Here is a 17,303-nt window from a genome sequence, read left to right on the forward strand (position 1 = left end):
AGACAGAAATTGAAACAGTAATAAAGTCCCTCCCAACAAAGAAAAGCCCAGGACCAGATGGATTCACTGCTGAATTCTACCAGACATTTAAAGAAGAACTGACTCCAATTCTTCTCAAACTATTCAGAACAATCGAAAAAGAGGGAGTCCTCCCAAATTCTTTTTATGAAGCCAGCATCACGTTAATTCCTAAGCCGGAAAAAGATGCAGCATTGAAAGAGAAGTACAGACCAATATCCCTGATGAACATAGATGCAAAAATCCTCAATAAAATTCTGGCCAATAGAATGCAACAACACATCAGAAAGATCATCCACCCAGACCAAGTGGGATTTATCCCTGGTATGCAGGGATGGTTCAACATTCGCAAATCAATCCGTGTGATACACCACATTAACAGACTGCAGAAGAAAAACCATATGATTATCTCAATAGATGCAGAGAAAGCATTTGATAAAATACAACACCCGTTCATGATGAAAACTCTTAGCAAGCTGGGTTTGGAAGGAACATTCCTCAATACAATCAAAGCAATCTATGAAAAACCCACAGCCAACATCCTATTAAATGGTAAAAGTTGGAAGCATTTCCACTGAGATCTGGTACCAGACAGGGATGCCCACTCTCACCACTGCTATTCAATATAGTTCTGGAAGTTCTAGCCAGAGCTATTAGGCAAGAAAAAGAAATTAAAGGGATACAAATTGGGAAGGAAGAACTCAAACTATCCCTCTTTACAGATGATATGATTCTTTATTTAGGGGACCCAAAGAACTCTACTAAGAGACTATTGGAACTCATAGAAGATTTTGGCAAAGTAGCAGGGTATAAAATCAATGCACAAAAATCAACAGCCTTTGTATACACAGACAATGCCATGGCTGAGGAAGAACTTCTAAGATCAATCCCATTCACAATAGCTACAAAAACAATCAAATACCTTGGAATAAACTTAACCAAGGACGTTAAAGATCTCTACGATGAAAATTACAAAACCTTAAAGAAATAGAAGAGGATACCAAGAAATGGAAAAATCTTCCATGCTCATGGATTGGAAGAATCAATATCACCAAAATGTCCATTCTCACAAAAGCAATTTATAGATTCAATGCAATACCAATCAAGATACCGAAGACCTTCTTATCAGATCTGGAAAAAATGGTGCTGAAATTTATATGGCGGCACAAGAGACCTCGAATAGCTAAAGCAATCTTGTACAACAAAAACAAAGCCGGAGGCATCACAATACCAGATTTCAGGACATGCTACAGGGCAGTTATAATCAAAACAGCATGGTACTGGTACAGAAAAAGATGGATAGGCCAATGGAACAGAATAGAAACACCAGAAATCAACCCAAACATCTACAGCCAACTTATATTTGATCAAGGATCTAAAACCAATTCCTGGAGCAAGGACAGTCTATTCAATAAATGGTGCTGGGAAAACTGGATTTCCACGTGCAGAAGCATGAAGCAAGACCCCTACCTTACACCTTACACAAAAATCCACTCAACATGGATTAAAAACCTAAATCTACGACCTGACACCATCAAATTATTAGAGAACATTGGAGAAACCCTTCAAGATATTGGCACAGGAAAAGAGTTTCTGGAAAAGACCCTGGAGGCACAGGCTGTCAAAGCCAAAATCAACTATTGGGATTGCATCAAATTGAGAAGTTTCTGTACTGCAAAAGAAACAGTCAGGAGAGTGAAGAGACAACCGACAGAATGGGAAAAAATATTTGCAAACTATGCAACAGATAAAGGATTAATAACCAGAATCTACAAAGAGATCAAGAAACTCCACAAACACAAAACCAACAACCCACTTAAGAGATGGGCCAAGGACCTCAAGAGACATTTTTCAAAAGAGGAAATCCAAATGGCCAACAGGCACATGAAAAAATGTTCAAGATCACTAGGAATCAGGGAAATGCAAATCAAAACCACGATGAGGTTTCACCTCACCCCGGTTAGAATGGCTCACATGCAGAAATCTACCAACAACAGATGCTGGCGAGGATGCGGGGAAAAAGGGACACTAACCCACTGTTGGTGGGAATGCAAACTGGTCAAGCCACTATGGAAGTCAGTCTGGAGATTTCTCAGAAACCTGAATATAACCCTACTGTTCGACCCAGCCATCCCACTCCTTGGAATTTTCCCAAAGGAAATTAAATTGGCAAACAAAAAAGCGGTCTGCACCCTAATGTTTATTGCAGCACAATTCACAATAGCCAAGACCTGGAACCAACCTAAATGCCCAACAACGGTAGACTGGATAAAGAAATTATGGGATATGTACTCTTTAGAATACTATACCGCAGTAAGAAACAACGAAATCCAGTCATTTGCAACAAAATGGAGGAATCTGGAACACATCATGCTGAGTGAAGTAAGCCAGTCCCAAAGGGACAAATACCATATGTTCTCCCTGATCGGTGACAACTGACTGAACACCAAAAAGGAAACCTGTTGAAGTGAAATCGACACCATGAGAAACAGTGACTTGATCAGCATAGCCCTGACTGTTAATGAACAACTTAATACATTATCCTTCTTAGTAGTTTTTTTGTCTGTTCTACTTAATATGACTGGTTTAGTTCTGTAATTAATACACAGTTATTCTTAAGTGTTGAAAATTAACTGAAATGTGATCCCTGTTAAACATAAGAGTGAGGATAAGAGAGGGAAGAGATGTACAATTTGGGACATGCTCAGGCTGACTTGCCCCAAATGGTAGAGTTAGAAACATACCAGGGGACTCCAATTCAATCCCATCAAGGTGGCATGTACCAATGCCATCTCACTAGTCCAAGTGATCAATTTCAGTTCATAATTGATCATAATGAAAGGACTAAGAGTCAAAGGGAGCACATAAACAAGTCTAGTACCTGCTAATACTAACCGATAGAATAAATAAAGGGGAGAGTGATCCAACATGGCAAGCGAGATACTCAGCAGACTCATAGAATGGCGGATGTCCTAAACAGCACTCTGGCCTCAGAATCAGCCCTAAAGGCATTCGGATCTGGCTGAAAAACCCATGAGAGTATTTCAGGCATGGAAAGCCAAGACACTCTGGCAAAAAAAAAAAAATAAAAAAATAAAAACAACAACAACAAAACCTAAATGAAAGATCTCTGTGTGTGAGATCCCAGTGGAAAGAACAGGTCTTCAAAGAAGGAGGTACCTTTCTCTGAAGGGAGGAGAGAACCTCCACTTTGACTATGACCTTGTCTAAACAAGATAAGAGTCGGAGAACTCAGAGGGCTTCCATAGCCTTGGAAACTCATGACTGGTGCATAGGGAGATTACTGATGCCATAAACAGGAGTGTCAATTTGTAAAGTCAACAACAGGAGTCACTGTGCACTTACTCCTCATGTAGGATCTCTGTCCTTAATGTGCTGTACATTGAGGCTTAATGCTATAATGAGTACTCAAACAGTATATTTCACTTTGTGTTTCTATGGGGGTGCAAACGACTGAAATCTTTACTTAATGTATACTAAACTGATCTTCTGTTAAAAAAAAAAAAGAAATTAGCAATTCCCAACTTGACTCTCATTGGGATTAAACATGACAATAGGTATGATCTGATTTCATCATCATTTAAAAAAGCGTCTATTATTTTTCACTTTATGTTTCTGTGTGGGAGCAAACTGTTGAAATCTTTACTTAATGTATACTAAACTGATCTTCTGTATATAAAGATAATTGAAAATTAATCCTGATGTGAATGGAAGGGGAGAGGGAATGGGAAAGGGGAGGGTTGCGGGTGGGAGGGACGTTATGGGGGGAAGCCATTGTAATCCATAAGCCGTACTTTGGAAATTTATATTCATAAATAAAAGTTAAAAAAAAAGAAAGAAATCATCAAGGACACAAAAAGGGATGATATATCTTATTCATGGATTGGAATGATTAACATAATAAAATGTCTATACCATCTAAAGCAATCTACAGATTCAGTGCAAGCCCTGTAAAATACCAATGGCATTCTTTACACAATTACAAAAACAAACCTAAAGTTCCTATCAAATCACAAATGACCCAGATTAGCCAAAGCAATCATGAGCAAAATATAAATAAATAAATAAAGATGGAGGCATCACAATACCTGACTTCAAAGCATACTACAAAGCTATAATAGTTTAAAAAGTATGGTCCTGGCATAAAAACTGACAAATAGACCAGTGAAGCAGAATAGAGAGCCTAGAAATTTATCCACATACATACAGCCAACTGATTTTTGACAAAAGTTCCCAGACTATACATTGCAGAAAGGATAACCTCTTCAATAAAGGGTGCTGGAAAAACTGAAGATATATATATATATATATAATTTATATTTATATATAAATTGAAATATATATATGAATGAAATTAAATCTGTACTTCTCTTCATATACACAGATCATTTCAAGATGGATCAAAGATCTAAATTGAAGACCTGAAGTTGCTGAAAGAAAATGTAGTGGAAACACTTCAAGATATTGGTTTAGGTCATGACTCTTTGGATAATATCACCAAAGCATAGACAGAAAAATGTAAATCTAGACAAATGGAATTATAACAAACTCAGAAGCTTGTGTACATCAAAAAATATAGTCATAAGGGTAAAGAGACATCCCATATAATGTGAAAACAATTATGGGAATTACTTATCTGACAAAGGATTAATATAAAGATTACAGCAATTCAAAAAATTCAACAATAGAAAGTAATCAACCTAATGGGGAAAAAAAGAATCTCAACAGACAGTTCTCAGATGAAAAAATACAAATGATCAATAAATATATGGAAAAGTGCCCAGTGCCGGTGCTGTGGCATAGTAGGTTAAGACTCCACCTGTGGTGCCACCAGCATTGCATATGCATGCTGATTCCAGGCCCCTACTAGCTCCACTTCTGATCCAACTCCCTATTGGTGGCCTAGGAGAGCAGCAGAGGATTGCCCAAGTGGTTGGGCCCCTGCATCCACACTGAGGACCTGGAGGAAGTTCCTTGATCCTGGCTCTTGGCTTCAGATTAGCCCAGCTCTGACCGTTGCAGCAATGTTGGGAGTGAGCTAGTGGATGGAAGGACTCTCTGTCTCTCCCTCTCTCTGTCTGTAGTTCTGCCTCTCAGGTAAATAACTAATCCTTTGAAAAGGAGAAGAAAACTGTAAAGAAAAAACTCCCAACATCACTAGCCATCAGAGAAATGCAAAGCCACAATGAGATATCACCTCACTCCTGTCAGAATGGCCATTGTCCAAAAGACAGAGAGTAACAAATGCAGATTAGCGTATGGAGAAAAGGGAACTCTTATATACTGTTGGTAGGAATATAAATTAGTGTAGCTGCTGTGGAAAAGCAGTTAAAAAGCTAGAAATATAGTCTATTGTCAAATAAAGTTATGCCCTTGTAAAAAGAATGCAAGAATGCCACAAGAGTTGACGTCAGTGTTACCCTCCCTCATTTTTGTCATTTTGTTGTTATGCACCTATTTCTAAATGTTACAAATTTCACAATGCATGTTTCTATCTTTTCTTTATTTAGTGAATTGTTCATAATTTTTAAAAATCATTCCATTTTTAAAATTCATTTGAAAGAGAGAGATGGAGTACTCCTGTCACTATTTAAATGTTTACAATGACCTGGGCTGGGCAATGCCAAAGATAGGAGCTGGGAACTCAACCCAGGCATACCACAGAGTAGCAGGGATGCAATTTCTTGAGCCATCACCTCTGCCTCTCAAGATACACACTAGCAGGAAGTAGAGTCTAAAGCTAGAGCTAAGCATTGAACCCAGATACTTTGAAATTGGACATGGATGTCTTAACCAGCATCTTAACCACATGGTTAAGGAATTTCAAGTACCTTAAGCAGTAGACCGTTGTTACTTTGTTGGGCCTAAAGAATAGACACTTTCCTTCAGTGCTCTTTTCTGTATCCATAATCTTGCCTTTGTAGTACAGAGTATTTCAACTGTGATTTTGCCCCTCCCTCAAAAATGGATGCTGCTGATTTTCACTTTATGTGAGGCTTGTGGTAAAGGCAGGAATACTCTATTTCCCTGACCAGCCTCAATCTTAAGCCATGTAAACTTCATTGCTCCTTTTTACCTCACCCAACATGGCAGCAAATCTCTGCTTCATATCTGAGGCTGGTCATGGGTTGGGATTTCTTCTTCTTTTCTAGTGGACCCCCATTTCTGTCAGTTCAGGATCCTGGCCTGAATGGATTTCTACCACTTCTCTAAGTGCAGATTACTTTTATTTCTTTTCCCTCAGTAGTAATGCATTTTATCTTAACAGGTGGCAGAGAAGTTTTCTAGCCTTTCCTTACAGTGACTTAATATTGATTATGCTTGCAAGATCGTGCTTGGGGGCAAATGATTTCTGATTTAAAAAAAGTTTCTATATTTCAGTCTGGATTCCTTAAGTATAATTTTATATTTTTATTGGATAGTTTTAAAAATATTTTCCTTAGTTTGTAGAAGTTTCACCCTAATATAGATATGGTTCAATTGTATTTCTTCCTTTTGAGCTATGTAATATGTTTGCATCTTTGGCTTGATATCTTTTTTTCTTTTTTTAAACTTTTATTTAACAAATATAAATTTCCAAAGTACAACTTTTGGATTATAGTGGTTTTTTTCCTCCCATAACCTCCCTCCCACCCGCAACCATCCTATCTCCCACTCCCTCTCCCATTCCATTCACATCAAGATTTATTTTCAATTATCACTATATACGGGAGATCAATTTAGTATATACTAAGTAAAGATTTCAACAGTTTGCACCCACAAAGAAACACAAAGTGAAAGTACTGTTTGAGTACTAGTTATACCATTAATTCACATAGTACAACACCTTAAGGACAGAGATCCTACATGTGGAGTAAGTTCACAGTGACTCCTGTTGTTGATTTAACAATTGGCACTCTTATGTATGGCGTCAGTAATCACCTGAGGCTGTTGTCATGAGCTGCCAAGGCTATGGAAGCCTCTTGAGTTCGCCAACTCAAATCTTATTTAGACACGGTCATAGTCAAAGTGGAAGTTCTCTCCTCCCTTCAGAGAAAGGTACCTCCTTCTTTGATGGCCTGTTCTTTCCGCTGGGATCTCACTAACAGAGATCTTTAATTTAGGTCATTTTTTTTTCCAGAGTGTCTTGGCTTTGCATGCCTGAAATACTCTCATGGAAAATTCAGCCAGATCCGAATGCCTTTAGGGCTGATTCTGAGGCCAGAGTGCTGTTTAGGACATCTGTCATTCTGAGTCGGCTGTGTATCCCACTTCCCATGTTGGATTGTTCTCTCCTTTTTAATTCTATCAATTAGTATTAGCAGACACTAGTCTTGTTTATATGATCCCTTTGACTCTTAACCCTATCATTATGGTCAATTATGAACTGAAACTTATGACTTTGACTAGTGAGATGGCATTGGTACATGCCACCTTGATGGGATTGAATTGGAATCCCCTGGCACATTTCTAATTCTCCCAATAGGGGTAAGTCGAATTGAGCATGTCCCATACTGTACTTCTCTCCCACTCTTATTCCCACTCAATTTAATGGGGATCACTTTTCAATTAAATTTAAACACCTAAGAACTATTGTGTATTAATTAAAGAGTTCAACCAATGGTATTAAGAGAACAAAAAAATACTAAAAGGAATAAAGTAGTAAGTTGTTCCTTGACAGTAGGACAAGGGCTGATCAAGTCACTGTTTCTCATAGTGTCCATTTCACTTCAACAGGTTTCCTTTTTTGTGCTCAGTTAGTTGTCACTGATTAGGGAGAACATATGATATTTGTCCTTTGGGACTGGCTTATTTCACTCAGCATGATGTTTTCCAGAGTTCTCCATTGTGTTGCAAATGACAAGATTTCGGTGTTTGTTTGTTTGTTTGTTTTTTACTGCTGTATAGTATTCTATAGAGTACATGTCCCATAATTTCTTTATCCAGTCTAATGCTGAAAGGCATTTAGGTTGATTCTAGCTCCTAGCTATTGTGAATTGAGCTGCGATAAATTTTGAGTTGCAGACAGCTCTTTTATTTGCCAATTTAATTTCCTTTGGGTAAATTTCAAGGAGTAGGATGGCTGGGTTGTATGGTACAGTTATATTCAGGTTTCTGAGGAATCTCCACACTGACTTCCATAGTGGCTTAACCAGTTTGCATTCCCACCAACACTGGGTTAGTTTCCCTTTTTCCCCACATCCTCTCTAGCAACAGTTGTTGGTAGATTTCTGAATGTGAGCCATTCTAACAGGGGTGAGGTGAAACCTCATTGTGGTTTTGATTTGTGTTTCCCTGATTGCTAGTGATCTTGAACATTTTTTCATGTGCCTGTTGGCCATTTGGATTTCCTCTTTTGAAAAGTGTCTATTGAGGTCCTTGGCCCATCTCTTAAGTGGGATGTTTGTTTTGTTGTTTTGAGTTTCCTGATCCCTTTGTAGATTCTGGTTATTAATCCTTTATCTGTTGCATAGTTTGCAAATATTTTTCCCATTCTGTCGGTTGTCTCTTCACTCTCCTGACTGTTTCTTTTGCAGTACAGAAACTTCTCAATTTGATGCAATCCCAATTGTTAATTTTGGCTTTGACAGCCTGTGCCTCCAGGGTCTTTTCCAAGAAGTCTTTGCCTGTGCCTATATCTTGCAGGGTTTCTCCAATGTTCTCTAATAATTTGATGGTGTCAGGTCTTAGATTTAAATCTTTAATCCATGTTGAGTGGATTTTTGTGTAAGGTGTAAGGTAGGGGCCTTTGTTCATGCTTCTGCATGTGGAAATCCAGTTTTCCCAGCACCATTTATTGAATAGACTATCCTTGCTCCAGGAATTGGTTTTAGATCCTTGATCAAATATAAGTTGGCTGTAGATGTTTGGGTTGATTTCTGGTGTTTCTATTCTGTTCCATTGGCCTATCCATTTGTTTCTGTACCAGTACCATGCTCTGTTGATTACAACTGCCCTGTAGTATGTCCTGAAATCTGGTATTGTGATGCCTCCAGCTTTGTTTTTGTTGTCCAAGATTGCTTTGGCTATTCAAGGTCTCCTGTGTCTCCATATGAATTTTACCATCATTTTTTCCAGATCTGATAAGAAGGTCTTCGGTATTTTGATTGGTATTGCATTGAACCTATAAATTGCTTTTGGGAGAATGGACATTTTGATGATATTGATTCTTCCAATCCATGAGCATGGAAGATTTTTCCATTTTTTTTGGTATTTCTTTTTATTTGTGGTTTTTTTTTAACTTTTATTTAATGAATATAAATTTCCAAAGTACAGCTTATGAATTATAATGGCTTCCCCCCCCCATAACTTCCCTCCCAACCTCAACCCTCCCCTTTCCCGCTCCCTCTCCCCTTCCATTCACATCAGGATTCATTTTCAATTCTCTTTATATACAGAAGATCAGTTTAGCATATATTAAGTAAAGATTTCAACAGTTTACACCCACATAGAAACACAAAGTAAAAATACTGTTTGAATACTAGTTATAGCATTAAATCACAATGTACAGCACATTAAAGACAGAGATGCTACATGAGGAGTAAGTGCACAGTGACTCCTGTTGTTGACTTAACAAATTGGCACTCTTATGTATGGCGTCAGTAATCACCTGAGGCTCTTGTCATGAGCTGCCAAGGCTATGGAAGCCTCTTGAGTTCGCCAACTCAAATCATATTTAGACAAGGTCGTAGTCAAAGTGGAAGTTCTCTCCTCCCTTCAGAGAAAGGTACCTCCTTCTTTGATGACCTGTTCTTTCCACTGGGAATTCACTTGCGGAGGTCTTTCATTTAGGTCATTTTTTTTTCCAGAGTGTCTTGGCTTTCCATGCCTGAATGGTATTTCTTTTTTTAATATTTTGTAGTTCTCATCATAGAGATCTTTAACGTCCTTGGTTAAGTTTATTCCAAGGTATTTGATTGTTTTTGTAGCTATTGTGAATGGGGTTGATCTTAGAAGTTCTTTCTCAGCCATGGCATTGCCTGTGTATACAAAGCTGTTGATTTTTGTGCATTGATTTTATATCTTGCTACTTTGCCAAAATCTTCTATGAGTTCCAATAGTGTCTTAGTAGAGTTCTTTGGACCCCCTATATAAAGAATCATATCATCTGTAAAGAGGGATAGTTTGACTTCTTCCTTCCCAATTTGTATCCCTTTAATTTCTTTTTCTCGCCTAATGGCTCTGGCTAAAACTTCCAGAACTATATTGAATAGCATTGGTGAGAGTGGGCATCCCTGTCTGGTACCAGATCTCAGTGGAAATGTTTCTGAGTTTTCCCCATTCAGTAGGATGCTGGCCGTTGGTTTTTCATAAATTGCCTTGATATCTTAATATTCAGTTTTTTAAAAAATGGCCTCTGTTATCATTTATTTCTTCATTTTTCCCTTTCTCTTTCTTCTCGCATTATGAGACTTCAATTATATGCATTTTAGATCTTCTCAGTGTTTGAAATAGTGGACATTTTCCATCATATCCTTTGTATCACTAATATCCTTTTAAATTGTCATTCATTTTATTTCTCCATGGACTCTTGTTGTTTTCTCTTGCCTTACTTTGTACTGCTCAGGTTCCCATCTATTCTTTCTAACCTGATATTGAACATATTAACCTTTTTTACTTTTAATAATTGCATTTCTTAGTTGTAGAAACATATTTGACTCCAAGGTTTTGATACTGTTATCTAACATACCTTCTCTTTCCTTAAACATCATTTTTTAAAGCAAGATTCATTTATTTATTTGAAAGGCAGAGTTACAGAGAGAGAGAGTGAAGATAGAGACAGACAAAAAAAGAGAGAGATTCCATCCATTGATTAACTCCCCAAATGCCAGAAGAGACAGGTTTGGGTCAGGACAAAGCCTGAAGGCAGGTGCTTCATCTGGTTCTCCCACATGAGTGCAAGGATCCAAAAACTCTGGAAATCTTCTGCTGTTTTCCCAGGTATATTTATAAGCAGGGAGCCTATCTGAAGTGGAGCAGCCAGGACTCCAGCCAGAACTCATATTGGATACTGGTATCACAGGCAATGGCCTAATTCACTATACCACAACACAGGCCTCTGTTCTCAAACATGTTATTAACATGTCATGTTAAAATTTCATCTGATAGCACTAACATTTTCATTTATCTGATAATATTTTTGCTACTATTTTCCCCTCATTTTTAATGTTTTAGTCTTCTATGATAGGTCATTTTTTGACTGAATGTTGAAAAATATGAATGGAGACTTGTAAATGTAATTTGATAACATCTATATAATGCTACCCTCATCAAAGGTATATTTATTTGGCTTCTGACAGGCAGTTATCTTAGGCACATATTACCTTTGTTGAATGACCAGAATATGGGAAGTTTTAATTTTACAATTCGTCCTTATTCCTGAAGAATATATTTTACATATAATAACATATAATTCTTAACATGTGTATGTTGGTGAAAGATACTGGCTTTTGATGGACCCTGAAATGTAAATATTGCTTTTGTAAAAAGAAGACTTATTTATTTGAAAGAGTTACAGAGAGGGGCAGGGAGAGATTGATTTTTTATCCACTGGTTCACTCCCCAAATGGCTGCAACAACCAGGACTGGGCCATGCCGAAATCAGAAGCCTGGAGTTCCATCCAACATGGGTGGCAAGTGCTCAAGTACTTGGGTCATTTTCTGCTGCTTTCCCAGGCATATTAGCAGGGACGTAGATTGGAACTGTGAGCAGTCAGGACTCGAACTGCCACTTATATGGGATGCCGGTGCCACAGACAACGGCTTAACCTGCTGTGCCACAGTGCTGGGCGCAAATATCGCTTTCTAAGCTCTTTGAATCTACGTAAGTTTTGCTCATTTTTCTGAGTATCTTTGCCCCTGGTTAAAAGTTTTAAAAATGCCTGGAGAACAAAGTGTTATTGAGTGTTTGGCCTTCCTTTTTCCCCTTCCTTGTCTTTGTGATCTTGGCCCTCAAGTGCTTTGTCCAGGGAGTTTTCTAATTCTCCAGGGTCAGTATTCTTCTTATAATCCTCTTCAGGTTTTCTGATCATCTTCAGTAGGAGAGATAATCTGACATAAAATGACACTATAACGAGATGTGGAAGTCCTAAAATGGATGTATGTTTTTACTCTAGAGCCAAAAGAATTGGCTGCTGATGGGCTGAATATTTATTATGAGGAAACAGAAGAAACCAGGAAGGCTCTAAATGTATAGTTATGACAAATATTGAGATAAGGAGCTATGTGAAAGGAATATTTTGATGAAGATAGTCCAAGTATAGATTGCACTTGGACATGTGAAAACCAGTAGAATTGTCAAATACTGGAGTAGAACTGAATGTGTAAATTTGGGAGCCGTCAGTGTTTAGCTGTTATGAAGTTAAGTAAGATCAGTTTGGTATTAGTGTACTTGGAGATAAGAATAAATTTGAATCTTGCATCCTCTTACATGTAGTCATTTGAAGGAGGATATGAATTTTGCAAAGGAGTCTGAGATGCTTGCAGTGAGCTAAGTGAATTTCAAGGAAGGTTGAATCCACTCTATGATAATGCTGCAAGAGTAGCTGAGTGACATAAGGAAGTTGTTTGATTTTAGCAACATGAAAGATTTTAGTGACGTTTACACCAGTGGTTTCTTAAGAATGGTAGGAGCAAAATTTTAGTTTGGATCAAAGAGTGATAGAAGGAAGAGGAAATTGATATGCAAAGTGCCTCCAAGTCCTTCAAGGAATCCATATGTAAAAGGCCCATTATCTGGAAGGTGATATGTAATGTGGTCTCAAGGAGGCTTCTCTTTATTTCTTAAAATTGGCAATGTTACATCAAATTTTGATAAAGGGAATGACCTAGTACAAAATGAGAAGTTTATGAACAAAGAAATTTGTGGGGAGCAAACCGGACTAGACTGAGTTGCTGGAATTAAGACTTATTCTATGCATCTGCTCTCCCACAATATGGCGCTGGGAGAGAAGTAAACAGCTTCCGCACAGCTGCCTCCAGTTCAACCAATAAACTGTAGGACTTGCTCCTGATTGGAGAGCAGCGTACTCGGCATGTGGGCAGCTGAGTTAGGATTGGCGGAGGAGGACTATAAAGGAGGAGAGAGACGGCATGCACCAGGGAACATCTAAGGGGAACATCTATCCGAATAACACCTGTGCAGCCCCCGAGAGAGCCGGCCGGCAGTGTGCCGCTCCCCTGCGGAAGTGGGGAATGTGGCCAGGGGGAACTGCCCTTCCACGGAGGTGGAAGGGATAGTAGCCAACCCGGGAAGAACCAGCAGCAAACCCGGGGAGGGCCGAGCAGATGAAAGAACAGCGCAGGGTTTAGTGTCGTTCCTCCACGAAGACGGGGAGCGACATAATGGTGCCGTGACTCGGATAGGAAACTTAGGAGGGAAGAAACGGGAAGAAATGGGAAAATACCGGAGAGAGAGAGACTAGCAAACAGCCTAGGAAAAGCCGGACGAAAAAGGTGCCGGAAGAAGCTATTGAAAGCCTAGGCATAGACTCAGATACGGACTACGGGGGGAAGCTGGGAGAAATCTCTAAGGTCGAAAGCGAAAGTGAAAGCTAGAACAAACAGACTCGGATGCGGACTGTGGGGAGAGACCAGGAGAAATGAGGGAGGAGTATTGTTGGAGGAAAACTTAGGGAAACATACCGGGTAGAGAAAAGTGTTAGGGAAATTGAAGCCGTGGGGGGCAGGCCAAGGCGGACACGAAAGCCACTTTGGGATTCTCAAGTTAGCCCGGGAATAGGGGGCGAAAAGTTGAAACCAGAAGCTGAAACGTAAGCCAGATTGGGGTCCGTCTGATTAGCCCGGGGAGCAAAGGACGGGAAGCCAAACCGTGGGGCGGAGACGTAAGCTGGGTTGAATTCGCCAGGCTAGCCCGGGGAACTTAGATTGAATGCTAGTGGTGGAGACGCAAGCTACGCTGTGTGACTCGCGGAAGCCGCCGCATGCAGAGAGAGCACGGGGCGTGAATAGATAGGGAACAGGGCTGGCGCGGGGCCGTGGTGCAGATGCGAAGGGCGTGGAGACCGCGGAGCGCGCGAAGCCAAGCCGCGCAAAGCCGGGAAGCTGCGCAGATGAGAGAGGCGCGGGCTGAAGCGGCTCAGCCGGGAAGCCGCCGAGAAGTAGCCTCGGGGCGGGCAGCGGGAAGCTGCGGGGATAAGAGAAACAGAAGTTTAGAAGTAAAAGAGAAATAGGAATGCTGGAAGATAGAAGTAAAATGGGAGAAATGGGAATGCCCGGAGATAGAGAAATAGAGAAATAGAAAGGCCTCCCTACAACACTGCAATGTGAGAGCTTGGATTCGGTCTGCCTGATTAAGTGAGGCGATGAGCACGATGAGCACCTGCAGCGGCTAGCAGCTTATGCGCCGCAGGTCACCGAAGACAGGCACGAATTAACATCAGTAAGGCCTCCCCACAAAAAGGCAATGAGAAGGCTTGGATTCGGTTTGCCTGATAGAGCTTGTAAGCCCCTGCAGGCAGAGCAGAGCATGCGCTGCAGGGCACCGAACACAGGCATGCATCAGCGCCTAAAAACCTCCTCACAACATGGCGAAGAGAGGACCCGGATTCGGTTTGCCTGATTGATAGGACTTGTAAGAGCCTGTGGCAACTCTAGCAAGTAGAGCAGAGTGTGTGCCGCGGGACACCGAAGACAGGCACGTATCAATGCCAAAAAATAAAAAGAAAGGGGGATCTGTGGGGAGCAAACCGGACTAGACTGAGTTGCTGGAATTAAGACTTATTCTATGCATCTGCTCTCCCACAATATGGCGCTGGGAGAGAAGTAAACAGCTTCCGCACAGCTGCCTCCAGTTCAACCAATAAACTGTAGGACTTGCTCCTGATTGGAGAGCAGCGTACTCGGCACGTGGGCAGCCGAGTTAGGATTGGCGGAGGAGGACTATAAAGGAGGAGAGAGACGGCATGCACCAGGGAACATCTAAGGGGAACATCTATCCGAATAACACCTGTGCAGCCCCCGAGAGAGCCGGCCGGCGGTGTGCCGCTCCCCTGCGGAAGTGGGGAATGTGGCCAGGGGGAACTGCCCTTCCACGGAGGTGGAAGGGATAGTAGCCAACCCGGGAAGAACCAGCAGCAAACCCGGGGAGGGCCGAGCAGATGAAAGAACAGCGCAGGGTTTAGTGTCGTTCCTCCACGAAGACGGGGAGCGACAGAAATTCAGTCAAGGATCTATTCAGATTTTGTGGGGTCTGAAACAGATAATTTATCAGACATTTTTTAAAAAAAAGAATATGAAGTAATGAAAATAAATTTGCATTAAGATGAACATTTATCTAGAATTCAAAATCAAGAGTAACTGAAAATTTTGAGAGGTTGAAAATACCTTATATATTAAAAACTTATAAATAGTTATTTTATCTGCTAGTTAACAACAGATATGTGTTCTGGTGTCTAATACATGTCTACTGCTTTGACTATATATCATTTGATTGTATTTTCATAATAACCATTTCAGAATCTTGGAATCAAAGGAGGTTACTAATTTGGTCAGATATGTAGGCCAAATGGAGATAAAGGCCAAGATGAAGAAAGACCAACTGCAAAGTGTGGACTCCTGACTAAGCTTCAAATAAATAAGCATGTGAAGCGGGGAGGAAATGCTTGGTTTTGTCTGTTAGGAAAACTCATTAATGAGATCTAATGAAAACCTCTTTTTTGACATTAGGATCCATTCAATTCCTCCTTGCCTGTGGATTATAGCAGCTTCATTTTTTACTTTCTACTCTCATACTTTCTTCTTCACTTTTAACACATAGAAGTTTACAGCATTTAAAACTTAATTTTAGCCGGCGCCGTGGCTCAATAGGCTAATCCTCCACCTTGCGGCGCCGGCACACCGGGTTCTAGTCCCGGTCGGGGCGCCGGATTCTGTCCCGGTTGCCCCTCTTCCAGGCCAGCTCTCTGCTATGGCCAGGGAGTGCAGTGGAGGATGGCCCAGGTGCTTGGGCCCTGCACCCCATGGGAGACCAGGAAAAGCACCTGGCTCCTGGCTCCTGCCAGGATCAGCGCGGTGCGCCGGCTGCAGCGGCGGCCATTGGAGGGTGAACCAGCGGCAAAGGAAGACCTTTCTCTCTCTGTCTCTCTCTCTCACTGTCCACTCTGCCTGTCAAAAAAAAAAAAAAAAAAAAAAAACTTAATTTTATACTTTAGAGATGTTAACATATTGCCTGTCTTGTAACAGCTTAAGTTTTACATCTCTTAGTACTTTATTATAGGTTATCTTTCATTGATGAAGTTGTCACATTTTTGTTGTAATTGTTATAGTCTTCATGAAGAATGAATGGGTAATAATTGTATTGAATTTTTTTGCACATATAAATATGTATTTGTCATTAATAAAAGCAAACAATAATTTAAATTGGCATAGTATTTTTATTTTGCAGTATGTAAACCCGATATTCTGTAGATAGCTATAATTACATTGTCTTCTTTAATCTAATATTGCAAAGGCTGATTCTAGATGCCATAGACAGAATGATAATTTGACCCATGATCTTCAGTTTTTTGTGTACATAACCTGTGCAGGCCTTTCCCTTTCACTATGAGCAGGGCAATACATAATGAGACTTCACTCCAGTAATAATGTTACACTACCTAGAAAATTGAGATTTTTAAAGATGTAATTGATCACTTGATTTTATTTCCTTGAAATAGACTATCCTGACTGATACTGACCCAATCATGTGAAACCCATAAAAAGTTTCAGGCTTTCCCAGATGTCAGAGATTTGGAACAGTAGAGTCTTGAAGATGAAAGCTGCTGCTGTGAGAGGAGTAGGCCATGTATAGAGATTTGAGATTGGTCCCCAGGAGCTAGCAGCAACAACAAAATGGTATTATGGTTACCTGTCATGAGAATGCAAGGAAATGAGCTCTTTCAATAACTAGTGAGTTTGGGAGAGGACCTTGAGCCTCAGATAAGATGGTTGCTCCAGCTGACACCTTAATTTCAGCCTTGTTAGACCCTCAGTTCAGAACTTGGGTATATATAATGCCTGGACTTCTGATATATCAATAATATTTATGATGATAAATTTCTGTTCTTTTAATCTATAAATATGCAAGTATCACAAATCAATGAAAAACTAATACATTAATTTAATATGTTTCTAAGTAACTTTTTTGATTGCTTTCTAGATCTTTAGGATCCTATAATTATACCCGAAATTCAGTAATTTCACCAACGTATATGCAGGTTTATTATGTCACTTTAATATGAAGGAAAATGGTGAGCTTTATTCTGAAGGATAAAACCTTTTATTGA

Source organism: Oryctolagus cuniculus, chromosome 3 (genome assembly GCF_051225735.1).
Source record: "Oryctolagus cuniculus isolate XC-2025 breed Fujian yellow rabbit chromosome 3, ASM5122573v1, whole genome shotgun sequence".
Classification (NCBI taxonomy): domain Eukaryota; kingdom Metazoa; phylum Chordata; class Mammalia; order Lagomorpha; family Leporidae; genus Oryctolagus; species Oryctolagus cuniculus.